This window comes from Achroia grisella, unplaced genomic scaffold (assembly GCF_030625045.1).
Source record: "Achroia grisella isolate CSIRO2021 unplaced genomic scaffold, CSIRO_AGI_Agris_v1 utg628, whole genome shotgun sequence".
NCBI lineage: Eukaryota > Metazoa > Arthropoda > Insecta > Lepidoptera > Pyralidae > Achroia > Achroia grisella.
Window position 1 is genome coordinate 1,152,202 of NW_026712968.1, and position 17,699 is coordinate 1,169,900.

The following is a 17,699-nucleotide window of genomic DNA, read 5'->3' on the forward strand; positions in this document are numbered from 1 at the left end:
TTGTAAATATATACATTATATATATAGAAAACACCCAGGCCGATACAAACAATCATAGTCATGAGTACAAGTGTTTGTACCGTGCGAGGAATCGAACCCGCGACCATCTGACGTAAAGTGGTGTGCTAAACTCCTAGACCACAGAGGCCATCACCTAACTCTTTGTTTGTTACCAAATTCCTCCGAAACTGCTTTACCTATTTTTATGAAATTTTGTCTGCATATCGGGTAGGTTTGAGAATCAGCATTATCTATTTTTCTTACCCTTCAATGATAAGGGTTACCCACTATTTCCTAATTACATCTCATTATATTGTTTATAACTGTATGACCAAATATAAATATATATATAAATATATATAATAATATATAAATAATTTAAAAATATATTTAATATAATCTAACCTCGCTAGTTCGCCATCTAGACGCGTCAGGGACAAGAATTGAAGGATATTCTTAGGAGCGATGGTTTTTATCTCCTCAGGATAGAGTGTAAGTTTCCAAAGTTTTGTTTTTATTAAAAATAAAGTAACAAATTCTAATTTAGTCAGGTGTATTTATAGATGAGACTGCATAATTAAATATTTATATATATTAAACAAAAACTCAAAACTGCGTAAAATGTTAAAACGAGGAAAAACCTGTCAATAATTATAATATAATTGATATTGTGGTTGAGTAGTATTGTGTGCATCATAAATTATTGCTTCATCAATTTATTTATATTAATGACTAGGTGTTCCCGCGACTTCGTCCGCGTGGAATTTAACTTTATTTCTCTAAAATAAAAGAATATTTCTAAAATAAAAGTAGCCTAAGTTATTCCTTATTACATCAGCTATCTGCCAAAAAAAGTCCCGTCATAATCGGTCCAGCCATTTCAGAGATTAGCCGGAACAAACAGACCGACAGACAGGCAGACAAAAATTGTAAAAAATATAATTTTGGTATATGTACCGTATCTATATAAAAAACGGTTAGTTCCATATTACAAACAGACACTCCAATTTTATTTATATGTATAGATTACCTGCGCTCGCGGTTTTACCCGCATTTTGGTCTATATGTTATTCTGACGTATAGCTACACTAGCTACGTCCGTGTGGTCGTTTGTCTACGCCGACATTTTAGTGTGTACTGTTTTTTTATTATAATAATCAATCCCTATATACTACTTACTTAGTACGTAGGTACTATCATCGTTACACGTCTTCTAGTGGCCTTGAATAAATAAAGTAACAATATTCAACAATCCAATCCGGAAAAGTTAAAGTAAAATCGGTATAGCTTTCAAATTTCCAGATAAACTTTCATCCCCTACTTTTTTACCTTCATAAAAATTTCCCCTACTTAAAAATGTTAAAGGAATTTAGTGTAACCATTAATGTCCAAAATTTTTAGTTCAGAAGATAGAAAAAAATCAATTGATATTTGCCAAGATAAAAATCAATTGATATATATCGGCTAACCCTGGTACGAACTGTACCTCTGGTAAATAATTAATTTATATTTGACCAACAGAGGGCGACTCCTGCGTAGACAGATACACCAACACTCAAGGAATATGCACTCCCACAGACAGATGCAGATCAGCCAAAGAAGACTTTCAGTGAGTTGTTCAATGTTCCATGTCACAATTTAGTTTTAAATATATATAGATTGAAACGAGAATTACTGGACAATGGGGCCGTTCAAGTATTACGTAAGCAGATTTATTACAGTCATTTACCCCCCATCCCCCTTGTCAGCAAAAGTAAGCAAAGCTATCTTACACCTCCCCCTGTAAGCACGTAAACATTTTTCAATTAATGTATTGTTTTTTAGCAAAGACAAAATGAGGGTTGCCATTTGCTTAAAAAAGTAAATAACTAACGATGACGTAATGATCATCTACACTACCTTACCCTCATCCAAAATAAGCCCCCCCCCCCCCATCCCCCTTGTCAGTAAAAGTAAATAAAGCTCTTACCCCTTTCCCCCATGCTTACGTAAACATTTTTCAATTAATGTATTGTTTTTTTACCAAAGACAATGTGAGGGTTGCCATTTGTGTAAAAAAGTAAATACTATCGATGACGTAATCATCATCTAGACTCCCCTACCCCCATGTCATCCAAAATAGGCACATCAAAGACCCCTCCCCCCCGCACCCCCCATAGTGCTTACGTAAATCTTAAACGCCCCCAATCAAGTTAAATAAGAACATAGCTGAAATAAGAGTAATTTTCTAGACAAATTAATTAATCAAATATATTTATATATTTACTAGCTGTCCCGGCAAACGTTGTTTTGCCTTAAAATATAAAAAAAAATTTAGGGGTGGACTACCCCTAACATTTAGGGGGATGAAAAATAGATGTTGGCCGATTCTCAGACCTACTCAATACGCTCACAAAATTTCATGAGAATCGGTCAAGCCGTTTCGGAGGAGTATGGGAACGAAAACTATGACACGAGAATTTTATATATAAGATTATTAAACTTTCGTGTTTAATATACATTATTTATATTGTTAACCGGATCTTAAGACTAGAAACGTCGAGAGAGGTCGAGAGAGGTAAATACCTTTATTTGCCATAAAATTTGTCGTGTTAAGACCCGGTTAATAATATGAATAATGTATATTTACATAGTATAAAATGAAATCTCTTCCCCGGGCCGGCCGCTTAGATCTTTTAAACAACGCAACGGATTTTAAGTGATTGTAGATGAAGTTTATCAGGATTGTTTTCTCGTAAATAATTCAAGATGTGTTTTGTTTCCAGGAAGAACGGTATAAGCCCCACATTTTGCAAGTACAGCGCCTTCGGGAGTCCAGTCATATGTTGTAAAGATAACTCCAATATCTTGCAAGCGGCAACACCGCCAAACAGCGAGTAAGTTAATTTTACCTATGTAACTAGACTTTGAAGTTGGAAAGATAAAATAACAAATGAAGAAGTACTGCAAAGGATTAAAGAAAAAAACAGATCAAATTCAAATTCAAAATATTTTTTTTCATGTAGGTCTATTACAGACTCTTATGATATGTCAAATCTACCGCTAGTTCGGAGTGATTGCGAGATGAGAAGAACTGACAAGAAACTCGGCTCGTATTCTTTTTAAACAAATGTTGTACATGTTTACAATAATACAGATTCATTTTTAAATTCCAATTTGAGAGATTAGAGTAACCAGCAGTATATGCTACTGCAAAAGCAAATAGTCTAATCATTGTTCATAACCGGAGTGTGTGGTGTGACAAGAATGGATAAGATAAAGAATGAATACATTAGAGGAAGTATGAAAGTGGCGCCGGTGTCAGAGAGGTTGAAGAGTAATCGTCTATCATGGTATGGACATGTAATGCGTAGGAATGAGGATAATATTTTTAGAAAGGTGTTACATATGAATGTGGATGGTTATAAGGGCAGAGGAAGGCCGACAAAGAGATGGATGGACTGTGTGAAAGATGATATGGTAAGACTGGGAGTAAATAACGCGATGACTGCGAACAGGGATGAATGGAAGCGAAAACCATATTATGCCGACCACAAATAAATGGGATAAGGAAGAAGCAGATGATGATGTTCATAACCGGAATAGACTAGTCCGCACAACATATCATAAATATTGTTGAGAATAAGCGGGGAAATGTTGGGGCACTTGATAATATTATCGAAGGAAAAATAGATGGATGGAGAAGAAGGGGAAAACCAAGACTCAGCTATATCAAGCAGGTTAAGGAACGTTGGACGTTGGAGTCGTGTCGTATCAACAACTAAAGAGCTAGATGGAAAAACGATTTTCCATCAAGCTCCACTGACAATAGGAGCGGTTAAATTATGAATGAATGAACTGTATTCACAAAGGCATTGAATGAAAGACTGCATGCTAATGGAACACACACACGACACCGTCCTCGCCGGCGAAGACGACGACCTCATACACCTCATATCGCGCATTCAACCGGGCGCCTGTTCGCGCCCGGGCGCTCCACACCGGCGCCCCCGGTCGCCCCTCCGATCGATCCCCCGTCCAATTCAACGGGGATCGATGTTACGACGGCCTGAGCCGAGGTTTGAACCTAGTGGTGCCCTCAGACTAAAGTCGTATCCGTCAGGCGGGAGTTGGCCTTCAGCCGCTCCATAAGTCCTTCCTTTGGTTTGGAGTGCCATCTATACTCGCCCCCTATAGTTCGGTGAAGCTGTAAAGGCTGCGACCAACAGCATTAGAGTAGTCCGAAAAAAAAGTTAATGGAATGCGTAAGTTCAATCTTCTAATGATATATCTTTTTCAGCGGTCCACCAATTTGGGGCGCCGGTACAGACACAAGGAGAGTGAGCGAACGAAGTGAGTAATAAAATCGCTAACACCATGTATAATCCTTACTTCCTTACTAATAAATGCGAAAGTAACTCTGTCGGTCTGTTTGTTGTAAAGGGTTGTTTGGATTTAAAGGGAGATGAACTCCCCTCACAACCCTTTTTAGCTTGTATGGAAACATCGTCTTACTAGCTTACTTAACTACTTCGTATTTCAAAGCTTGAAACTAATTTTTTTGACAGTTGATTAAACAATTAAAAATAACATTACACGTGAGATCGGATTGAGGTTACATTTATCAAATTGAATAATTTATGACTACTTGAAAGGCCTGGGATGTTATAAGTGTTGTTATTCGCCGGTTCACATCAACCAGTGCCTTTATCAGCTTTAGCCGGCCTTCCCGAGGGTGGTGCATCTTCGACATCAAAATTGCCGGATCGAAATTTAGCGAACCAGTTTTGGCACTAGCGTACTGTTACTAATAATAATAATAATAATAATAATAATAATTATTATTATTATGATTCATCAAAATTTAGCACATAAATACAAATTAATACAAGATACAAAAACCCCGTACTACAAATATACACCAGAAACCCTGTTAGAAAATACATCTCATAAACTATATTACGATCGTGCTATACTTACTGATAAGACTATTCATTACAACAGACCAGACATAATACTACAAGATAAAGTAAATAAAAAAACCTACCTCATAGATATTGCAGTTCCTAATACCCACAATCTCCAGAAGACAATTGCTGAAAAAATAAACAAATATGCAGAGCTAAAGGAAGAAGTAACAAGAATTTGGAAACAGGAAAAAGTTTATATAATACCCATAGTCCTCTCATCTACAGGTATCATACCCAAACACTTACATCATAGCCTGAAACAATTAGATGTACAAAAAACACTTTACATCACCTTTCAAAAAGCTGCCATCTTAAATACTTGTCGTACAGTCCGAAAATTTCTAGAAATCGATGAAAATGATATAACACCAGTCACACCAGGCACACAATAAGTACACACACACTCACACATACATACACGCGCACACACACATACACACACTCTGCACTTACTTGGTTTCGGCCCGTAAGTGTGGAGAAAACCAGCAAAAGCTGAGAAAAAATAAATAAATAATAATATATATATACATAATTTATTTATTTGCTTGCTACATGGTAGTTTCGGATCTTAGTAACTAATAAAAGTACCTACATGACATGCAGCACCCCTTAGAGGTATGCAAATATTCAAATTAAATCATATTCAATTTAATATAAAATTATGTCATTACATTACGACACACCTTCCACACAACACACCTTCTCCACACATATCGGCCAATTTCTTTCTGACTTGAACAGCATTTTTGCCCTGTCTGTAGTAAAACAGTAGGATATGTCGAAAATACTGCATATTCCTCTCCATATTTAAAAGGACACCAACCAAAAACTACTGCGTAGAATTAATTGTAATTTTTCACACACAAGCCTTGCTATATGAGCTCTCAAAGCATATAAAAATTATACGGCTTAAGTGTGAAGTTGAGTGCAAAAAATACAATTAAATCCTAAGTTAGGAAAAAACTAAATTACTTTCCGAACAACCTAATATTTTATTTTGAATTTTAATACTTTTAGGAGTAACTGTCTGATAATACGGTAGCTACCGCTTAGTATAGGCTACGGTAACCGATTTATTTTTATATATGTATATTTATTTATTTACTTACATAACTATTATTACAGGCCTAAGCCCAATACAATAGTGTATCTAATTCTATATTATACATGTTCGTTCAGGTGACATATAACATACAATGTTGTTTTTGTGAATTCACACAGACTACACACAAACAAGTCAGTTGTTTCTGCTATTTTATTGAGAGTGGCCAGTGCGAGTGTAGTGGGCGCCTTGTTTAATAAATTAGTTCTGCCGCGAGGTACCGCTACTAACTGGGGCCTTCGTCGCCGCCCCAGGTAATTATCTGGTACCCTAAAACTTATCAAACCAAGAAATAGAAATAGAAATAGAAATAATCTTTATTCAAATAAACTCATTACAAGCACTTTTGAATAGTCATATTTTGATTCTACCACTCATTCGGAATGCAGATTCATCACAAGAAGAATGAGCAAGAAACTTGTGTGTTGCTCTTTTTAATAGATTTTTTTTTATATAAATAATTACAGTATAACAAGTAAGAGGCATGCGATAATCAACATAGAAGTCGCTACGCACTCATTATTAATGTAATCAGATAATATTGTCAGTGCTATGGATTTAAAGTTTTTCTATAAAAGCATTATTATCGTTAACGAATTCTTCAATTTTATAGTAAGCTTTTTTGCAAAGGAACTGTTTTATTTGACATTTAAATCTTTTTTCTGGCAGATTTATAACAGACTCTGGTATTTTATTGTAAAACCTTACGCAATTGCCATAAAACGAATTACTAACTTTAGCCAAACGACATTTAGGTAAAATCAGTTTGTTATTGTTACGTAAGCTTTTATTAGTGCAATCACTAACTCTTTTAAAACTGTCTATATTCCTTCTGGCATACATGATATTTTCATAAATGTATTGAGAAGCAGAGAATTGGTGATTTGACCCCGAATCACTTTAAATATGTATAAGACTTTTATATTAATAATAATACCTATTCCCGAATATTAAATTCCAGTCTTGTTATCTTAATTTAACGTAGCTTCGTTACCTTCGTGGTATAAAAAAAACTCATGTTTCTAGAGTGTGAGCAGTACAGCCGAGGTGTGACAGAGAAGGTCGATTTTATACCGTTACTGCCGAATCCAGAGACGATGTCTATATCTTCACCAAAGTGTGAGTATTCAGGAGTGGAACTCATTGTTGGTGGTCAGAGCGCTGATCAAGGAGAGTTTCCGCATATGGTAAGTTATCTATAGATATACATATAAATAAAATTGGACTGTCTGTTTGTAATATAACCGTTTTTTACTACATGCATATCAATATAAATACGGTACATACACCAAAATAACATTTTTTACAATTTTTGTCTGTCTGACTGTCGGTCTGTTTGTTCCGGATAATCTCGGAAATGGCTGGACCGATTTTGACGGGACTTTTCTTGGCAGGTAGCTGATGTATAAGGAGTAAATTATGCTACTTTTATTTTAGAAAAATAAAGTTAATTCCCACGCTAGTATAATAATATATTTATATAAGAGAATATTGAACACTAAACGACATGGAATTTTATATATTCGTATTATTTACCAGTGCAATGAAATGACAAAATCAAAATGTCTTCATTAATTTAAATGTTTAGGCAGCAATAGGTTTCACAAACTTCGACGGCGGCTATAACTTCAACTGTGGTGGAAGCCTCATCAGTCCTCGGTTCGTGCTGACAGCCGGCCACTGCACCCGAGACCCTGGAGCGAAGGACCCTGAGCCTGTCATCGTTAGGCTTGGAGACCAGAACATAGACCCTAGTGTCAGTGATGGAGCCAACCCAGTGGATGTACGTATTACAAAGAGGAACAAACTCATCATAACTTTTTCTTAACCTTAAAAAATTAAGAAAATGCATTATTCAAATAAACTTAAATTTAAGTACTTTTGAATGGTCGTAGAAAAGCTGTATCATCACAAGATGATATAGATTCATTACTACTTATGAGGAAACTAGTACTCGCTGTCCATTACTGTTTGCTGCTGCGCAAACAAATAGATAATTCCACAGTTGTAGAACGGATAGGACCTCCGATCGATCCCCCGTCCAATTCAAACGGGGATCGAAATTACGACGGCCTGAGCCGAGGTTCGAACCCCTAGTGGTGGCCTCAGACTAAAGTCGTATCCGTCAGGAAGGAGTTGGCCTTCAGCCGCTCCATAGAATAGAAAGAATAGAAAATCATTTATTCAAATCAAATTAAACTTAATTTAAGCACTTTTGAATAGTCATAACAATTTGTTTTTTATCTACCACTCGTTCGGAAAGCTGTCTCATCACAAAAAGTCCTTCCGCGGGTTTGGAGTGCCATCTGCACTCGCCCCATAACGTCCGGTGAAGCTGTAAAGGCCAGCTACGGGCAACAGCATTTGAGTAGTCCGAAAAAAAAAAAAAACAAATAAATGAATCCACGGATACTACTAAATTAGTGGTTTCTCTTCATCCCATACGAGCTACTACAATCCCACCGAATTACGTGAGAATTGTCACCCGTCGTCGTGTCAGACTGTTTGCAACCGCGTCGGTACACAAGCCACGCTAGCAATTCTCACTATGAGAGCATTGCAATTATTAAATTTATTTTTAGGTAAGGTCCAAGATGCTGACGTATATACAGAAACCTTGGCTTCCATAATAAATAAAATAAGAATATATTTATCATCGTATAATTTTAAGTAGTAAAAATAGTTTTAAAATATAAACGTGTTGGCAATTAGCTGTAAGTTTATATTGTGTTAATTAAATTGATAAAAAAAAGTCGCTGTCGCTGTCTGTCCATCACTATGATTTTTTTTAATAGATATGTACACCCGAGCGAAGCCGGGGCGAGTAGCCAGTAAGTTTACAAGTTTCTGCCCATATGTATGGTATACGCCACAAAGTGTAAAAAACCAATAGCTGTGAAAATAAGATAACAATAATAGTATAATGTTACTCTTTCACGCAAAAACTACTAAACAGATTTTGATGAAACTTTACAGTAATATAGCTTATACATCAGAATAACAGATTAGTATGTATAATTAGTATGTATAATTATATCGATTGTTTATATTACATCAGGTTTCTATAAAGAGAATCCACAAACACCCCGACTACCGTCCGCCAGCGAGATACAACGATATCGCGTTGCTGGAGCTAAACTCGGCCGTGGAGTTCGAGTCAGCCATACGGCCCGCCTGCTTGTGGCGACAGAGCGGATTCGGGGGTCAAACTAAAGCTATAGCCACCGGGTGGGGAGTTGTTAACCCTGGTGAGTAATTTAAAATAATTTAACTAATAATTATATCTTAGGACAATAATTTATAGAATAGAACAGAATAGAAAATCCTTTATTCAAAAAAACCTAATTTAAGCACTTTTGAATAGTCATATATTTTTTGTAATCTACCGCACATTCGGAAAGCTGTCTCATCACAAGAAGAACGAGCAAGAAACTTGTGTGTTGCTCTTTTAAATAATCCTTGTAAGTTTATATTATTAACTGGGTCTTAACACGAATAATTTTATGGCAAACAAAGGTATTTACCTCTCTCGACGTTTAATAATATAAATAAAGCATTTTAAACACAAAAGTTTATAAAAAAAATATTAGGACAATTCACACAGCGCCATCTAGACCTAAGTTACGTACAACTTGTAATCGGCATGTATATAACACTATTTAATTTTATATATTGTTATGCTACTATCATTATTATACTTGTATATACAAAAAAATTAATAAATTTTAGAAATAGCAAATGTTAGCAAAGGAGGTTATAACCCTAAAATCTTATTGTAGTATATATAGTCTTTGGTATAATTAATATTGTTGATAACGTACTCTGTGCAGTTGACAGAGCCTGTTTGTAAAAATGGCGGGAACGGCCTAATTAAATGTGAAGCGCAATTTAGCATTTTATTTATTTAAATATTTAAATACAGTACAAATTGGCGACGAGTAATAATTCACGTGTGTAATTAAGTCTGCATTAATAAAATTGTATTGTTAATGTATGTAATGGCTGGTTACGGAAACATAATGTTCGGCGGTAGCCTCACATTTGACCACCGCTCTCAGGAATGGAGCATATTCAAAAGTCGATTTATTCAGTACTGCACCGCAAATGATATTAATGAAGAGAATGATAAAAGTGGAATAAAACGGCGAGCATTATTATTAACGGCTTTGGTGGAAGACACATACCGCGTAGCGCGGGATATCATTTTTCCTACGCCATTAGAAAGTGAAGAATATAAATATCTCTTGGAGAAATTAGATACTCATTTTTCTTCAAGAAAGAGTACATTTGCAGAACGTTATCAATTTTATAAGGCAGAACAACGGTTAGGAGAAGATTTGGCTGAATGGGCGGCACGAGTGCGACATTTAGCGCAGTATTGTGGATTTAAAACAGAGCTGGAGACCGCTTTGAGAGATCGTTTTGTACTGGGATTGGAAAACGCAAGAGAGAAAGAGAAATTATTTGCAGAATCCATTGATACGCTAACGTTTAATAGGGCGTTAGAAATAGCGCAGAATGTACGGTGTGCCCGGATCGCATTGCAAGCGTCGCAGACAGAAGAGAGCGCGGGCGGCGCGGCTGGCTCGCGGCGGCCTCAGCTCCAGGAGGAGCCGGTTTACGCGCTGCGCACCGCCCGCACCGAAGCGGCGGCGGCGGCGGAGCTTCGCCGGTTACATTTAACTGCTCGTCATAGTGTTAATCAAAATGTGGTTTGTGAAGTGTGTGGGTATAAAAACCATACAAAAGAAAAGTGTCGTTATGCTGAGTTCATATGTCGAAAGTGTAATAACAAAGGTCATTTACAACGAATGTGTAAATCTAAGGTTAAAAATTGTAAATACTTGGCTGTGGATGATCACGACGACATGGTTGAAGGTAATTTTGATTTATTTAGTATAGAGTGTGTGGACGGAAAACCGATGCGCCAGGTGGTGTCTATAGGCCATAGCGACGTTCTATGCGAGATAGATAGCGGCAGCGCGGTGTCAGTCCTGCCGGCTCACATATACGAGTTGTGTTTTAAAAGTAAATATAACCTTAAGTCGTGTAATGTGGTGTTGAATTGCTATAATGGAAGTAAAATATCGCCGTTGGGATACGTATCTCTGCCGATCACTTTTGAGAGGTGTACTAAGTTGATTAAATTATTTATTATTGCTACTGACGGAAATCAACCAACATTGTTAGGTCGGGATTTTATAAGCATATTTAATTTAAAGTTGTGTAGTCAATTACACAATTGTAACTATTTAGAAAAAGATGTTGATATATTTTTGATGCAAAAGTACGAAACGCTATTTAAAAATGAATTAGGTACATTTAATAAATATAAGATTAATATTAAAATAAAACCCGACGTACATTTAAAGTTTTTTAAGGCTCGTCCGGTACCTTTGGCATTAAAACAAAAAGTAGAAAACGAGTTGCAACGATTGTCGAATTTAGGTATTTTAGAAAAAGTAGAACATTCCGAATTTGCCACACCCATCGTTCCTGTGTTACGGTCAGATGGCGGTATAAGGATTTGTGGTGATTTTTCGGTAACGCTGAACAAAGCATTACTGATGGAAAACTATCCATTGCCACGCATTGAAGATTTATTTGCAAAACTACATGGAGGGTTGCAATTTTCTAAATTAGATTTGTGTAGGGCCTATAATCAGCTAGAATTAGATGATTCTAAATATTTAACATGTATTAACACCCACAAAGGTTTATTTGTATATAATAGGTTAGTGTTTGGTTTGTCTAACGCACCTTTTATCTTCCAGCGGACAATGGAACAGTTACTGGCAGATATAGAGGGTACATGTATATTTTTAGATGATATTTTAGTCACAGGATGTACTAAGGAACAACATCTCGAAAGGTTGGAACAGGTTTTAGGAAGATTACAGGAAGCAGGTCTACGGTTAAAACGAGAAAAATGTGAACTATTTAAGGATAGCGTAGAATACTTAGGTTTTCGTATAGATCGTAATGGTTTACATAAAGCTGAAAGTAAGGTCAAGGCTATTTTAAATTGTAGTTGTCCGAAGAATGTTACAGAGCTCAAATCATTTTTAGGGATGGTGAACTATTATAGATGTTTTGTTCCTAATACGTCTAGTGTGTTGAGTTCCTTACATGCATTATTAAAAAAAGACACAAAATGGAATTGGGGAGAGGACCAGAATTCTGCTTTTAATAAAATAAAATTAGAATTGTCATCGGATCGGGTATTAGCTCATTTCAGTCCAGAGTACGAGACCATAGTGACAGCGGACGCCGGGCCGCTAGGTCTAGGAGCAGTGCTGGCGCAGAGACAACCCGACGGCACCGAGCGTGTGGTGGCCTACGCGTCTCGGTCCTTGTCTAAAACGGAACGTAATTATGCACAAATACAAAAAGAAGCTACTTCCATTGTATTTGCAATTAAAAAATTCCATCATTATTTATATGGAAGATCTGTACCTTTTATTTTGCGTACAGACCACAAGCCTTTATTATCAATCTTTGGTAATAAAAAAGGAATACCAGAGATGGCAGCTAATAGACTGCAGCGTTATGCTTTATTTTTATCAGCATATAATTTTAAAATTGAATACATCAAGGGCGATAATAATGTAGCAGATTTTTTATCGCGTAGTGTAAGTTCCGTAGGTTTGCTCGACAGTGAAGATGATTTTGATATTGATCGTACGACTTATATAAACTTTATTGACGATTCTATTTTAAAACCAATAACAGTAGAGGATATAAAAAAGGAAACGGGATTAGATGAAATTTTAAAGAAAGTAGCTTATTATATTAATACGGGTTGGCCTCCTAAGATGTCGGACATGGATGTTAAACCATACTTTATGTGTCGTTTTGAATTATCGTTTGAAAATAAGTGTATTTTACGAGGTCACAAAGTAGTAATACCGCATAAGTTTAGAGAGCGCATATTAAATGAATTGCATAGTTCACATTTCGGTGTAGTTCGAACGAAAACTGAGGCGAGGGCTAGATTTTGGTGGCCTAATATTGACAGACACATTGAAGAGAAAATAGGTTCGTGCAGCTTATGCAACTCTTTTCGTAGTTCACCTCCCCGTTCGCCTCTCGCACCGTGGTCATTTCCGACAGAACCTTGGAAACGTATTCACTTGGACATGTTTTCAATTGATAAGTACCAATTTTTGATAGCTGTCGATGCCCATTCAAAATGGATTGAGTGTTTTTTGATGTCGGGAACTGACACTTTGTCAGTTATAAATAAATTAGATGAGATGTTTAGCAGGTTCGGATTAGTTCATACGTTAGTGACAGACAATGCAATGAATTTTTGTTCTAGTCAGTTCAAAGATTTTTGTGACTTGAATGGTATAAAACATATTACAATATCACCATACCACCCAGAGTCTAATGGTCAGGCTGAAAATAGCGTAAAAACAATAAAAAGGGCAGTACGGAATATATTAAAAGAAAATACGCATGTAAGAGATATTGTAAAAAAATTAAACAATTTTTTGTTCAATTATCGCAATTCAACACACTGTACCACCGGATTTTCACCTGCTAAATTATTATTAGGGCGGCCACTGCGCTGTCGGTTTGACTTATTACGTGTTATTCTACCTGAAAATACTCCAGTAGTGTCGTTAGCATCCACAGCTCAAAATAATGTTTTTGTTAAACAGATCTCACAGAGTAAGCAGTATGGGGGACATCGCAGAACAGATTTTTCGATAGGAAGTAAGGTATTGGTGAAACATGTATTTAAAAATGGTATGAAATATATTTGGAAATTGGGAACTGTACAACGAAAAATCGGTTCTAGGATGTATGTTATTTTTGTGCATGATTTAAATTGTTATGTAAGAAAACATGTGGATCAGTTATTGTCATACAAAGGGCCAATTTCACGTCAAAGTTCAGACGAGGTTAGTTTAAATGGAGAATACTCTAGTACAGAAGGAACAAACAGAAATGGAAACGAGGAGACAGTTCCAGAGACAGTATATCAATCAGTAGTTCCGGAGGAGATAATAACAGATCCAAATATCTGCAATCCACAGTCATCAAAACAGTCACATATCACACATCCATCGCAAGCATCACATGTTGAATCATTCATACCAGAAGAGAGTTCTACAAAAGTAGCCAATGAAGGAATCATGGGAACAATAACATCACCGCTCATAGATATAGACCCAGGAGAAGGAATATCTGGTCTATCAGATTCAACAACTATAACGAAAATAGCGGAGGATACTCGAGCTGACGATATGTTAGTTACAGAAGCAGTGCCCAATATTATAAATAGAGGCCGTAATCCAATAAGATCCACGAGAAACAAAAAAGTTAATTATAAGTATTAGTTTTAAAATGTAATTTGTTGTAAAAAAAAAAAACATTTTGTATAATTTTTAAAATAATTGGGGGAGGGATTGTAGTATATATAGTCTTTGGCATAATTAATATTGTTCATAACGTACTCTGTGCAGTTGACAGAGGCTTTTTGTAAAAATGGCGGGAACGGCCTAATTAAATGTGAAGCGCAATTTAGCATTTTATTTATTTAAATATTTAAATACAGTACACTTATATATAAGATTCTCGTGTCACAATGTTAGTTATTTTGAAACGGCTCGACCGATTTTTGTGAAATTTTATATGCATATTCAGTAGGTCTGAGAATCGGATACTATCTATTTTTCATACCGGGCGGGAGTTGGCATTCAGCCGCCGCATAAGTCCTTCCTTTGGTTTGGAATGCCATCTGCACTCGTCCCAAAGCCTCTAAAAAAAAGGTGCATTCAGAAATGTATTGCGTAACTAAACTTCAAAACTCCTTTAATTCTGAGGCGGAATGGAGTTCACGGGTCAGCTAGTCTATACATATAAATAAAATTGGAGTGTCTGTTTGTAATATTGAAATAACCGTTTTTTACTACATGCATATGAATATATATAAGGTACATATACCAAAATAACAATTTTTATAATTTCTGTCTGTCGGTCTGTTTGTTCCGGCTAATCTCTGAAATGGCTGGACCGATTTTGACAGAACTTTTTTTGGCAGGTAGCTGATTTATAAGGAGTAACTTAGGCTACTTTTATTTTAGAAAAATAAAGTTAAATTCCACGCGGAAGAAGTCGCGGGAATAGCTTGTTATAAATAAATTTAATTTCAGATACAAGAGAGCTAGCGAAAGATCTACAGAAGGTGTCGCTGAGTCTGTTTGACAATACTGATTGTGATGCTAAACTGCTCAACACTAGATACCGTCACTGGAAGGGACTGTCACCGTCGCAGATGTGCGCTGGTGAGCTCAGAGGAGGAAAGGACACGTGTCAGGTAATTGTAATGAGTTTCGTAGACATATTTAAATAATAAGATTCTGTAATTTATTTCTTTCTTAAATTACAAAACTGAAGTGGCAATGGGCAGGGCACATAGCTCGTAGGACAGATGGTCGTTGGGGCAGTAAAGTCCTCGAGTGGTTACAGTAGACCGGAAGACGCAGCGCAGGAAGGACTCCAGCAAGGTGGAATGACGATCTGGTCAAGATCGCTGGAAGGCGTTGGATGCGAGCAGCGCAGGACCGATCGTCGTGGAGATCTTTGGGGAAGGTTTTGTTCAGCAGTGGACATCCGGGCTGAGATGATGATTCTGTCTTTTAATTGTCAAAGTCGATATTTTAATGGCAGTATTATTTTAGTGAATTAAAACCCTTCAATATGCGGTTTAATCTTAGAGTTTCCAAAATTCATTAATTAAAAAAAAATTACGTCACATATTGACGGTCTCGGTGGTCTAGTGGCTTAGCTCACCGCTTTACGTCCGATGGTCGCGGGTTCGATTCCTCGCACGCTACAAACATTCGTATTCATGGGTCTGTTTGTATCGGTCTGACTGTTTTCTATGTAATAATAATAATAATAATTTATTCAGCATCATAGTAAAAATATTAAAAAAAAAATTTCGCTATGAGCTGAAAGGGCCTCCATTCAGCTGGTGCCACAGTGTGTAACTAAAAAAAAATTCGCTATGAGCTGAAAGAGCCTCCACTCAGCTGGTGCCGCAGTGTGTCACTGCAGCGCTGATTTTCAGTGGAGCCACTCGAAAAAAAAAATTGCTTTCTTGATGATGCTATCTAAATATATATAACTCAAAGGTGACTGACTGACATAGTGATCTATCAACGCACAGCCCAAACCACTGGACGGATCGGGCTGAAATTTGGCAGCATGTAGATGTTATGACGTAGGCATCCCCTAAGAAAGGATTTTGATAAATTCCAACCCTAAGGGGATAGGGGACCCTACCCCTACCCTAATAAAAATAGGGGATGAAAGTTTGTATAAATCTTCTTAGATTTTTGACTGATTGAACTAAAATTAAAGATTGGAGCTACTATGATGAAGACGTTCGCTTAAATAGGATTTTGATAAATTCAACCCCCATGGAGATAAAATAAGGGATGATGCAGAATGTAAATTTATTAGTTTAAACCTATCAGTACCTAATGGAACGTACCTAATGAATTAAGACGAACAAAATAATTTTTAGTTCTTTAGGCTACTTTTATTTTAGAAAAATAGAGGTTAAATTCCACGCGGAAGAAGTCGCGGGAACAGCTAGTTGTATATATTCTTGTGTATTAATGTATATATACTAAGTATATTATATAGGTATTTACAAAAACAAAATGTGTTATGTATTTTTTGACGACCTCGGTGGTCTAGCGGTCCAGTCTACCGCTTTACGACCGATGGTCGCGGGTTCGATTCCTCGCACGGCACAAACATTTGTATTCATGAGTATGATTGTTTGTATCGGTCTGGGTATTTTCTATGTATAATATGTATGTATTTACGAAAAAAAAATATCTATGTATTTGTATCAGTTGTCTAGGACCCATAACACAAGCTTCAGCTAGCTTAACTTGGGTCTAGATGGCGCTGTGTGAATTGTCCTGGGATTATTATTATTATTATTATTATTATTATTATTTGTATCGGTAATCTAGTACCCATAACACAAGCTTTAGCTAGCTTAACTTGGGTAATACTGTACTAGATGGCGCTGTGTGAATTGTCCTGGGATTATTATTATTATTTTTTTCTTTTTTCCAAAAATTCTCATCTCCCCTCTTAAGGAGAGGAGATGGCAACATACCCCCGGCAGAAGCACAGTCGGCCGGAGTTCAGGGCCCCAGGGAGAGAAACCGGCGTACAATGCGGGCAGAATCTAACAGCACCGCTTTCTGCATCTTTCCCGGGAGTGAACCGCCCCGGAATCCCAACCGTCTGAGATGTTGTTCCAGACTGGTTGGGATAAGACCGTTCACCGATATAACGATTGGAATGATTTCGGTGGACATCACCTCCCACATTTCGGTCACCTCGTGAGCCAGGTCGAGATATTTTCTCTTTTTCTCAGTTTCGGCTTTCACGAGGTTCTCGTCATGCGGTATGGTGATGTCCACCAAAAACACACTCGAAAGTGCCCGATCCATCACCACGATATCAGGTTTGTTCGCAAGAACGGTCCTGTCCGTGATGATGGATCGGTCCCAGTAGAGCTTGACGCTGTCGCTTTCGAGGACCGGCTGGGGCTCGTACTTATAGTACGGCAACCTCTCATTCGTGAGGCCGTATTTCAGAGCTAGTTC

At 36.9% G+C, this 17,699-nt stretch overlaps 1 pseudogene; it reads left to right on the forward strand.

The window, feature by feature from the left end:
- LOC131849027 (serine protease snake-like) overlaps positions 1-17,699 on the forward strand; it is a 31,330-nt pseudogene that overhangs the window by 9,531 nt on the left and 4,100 nt on the right.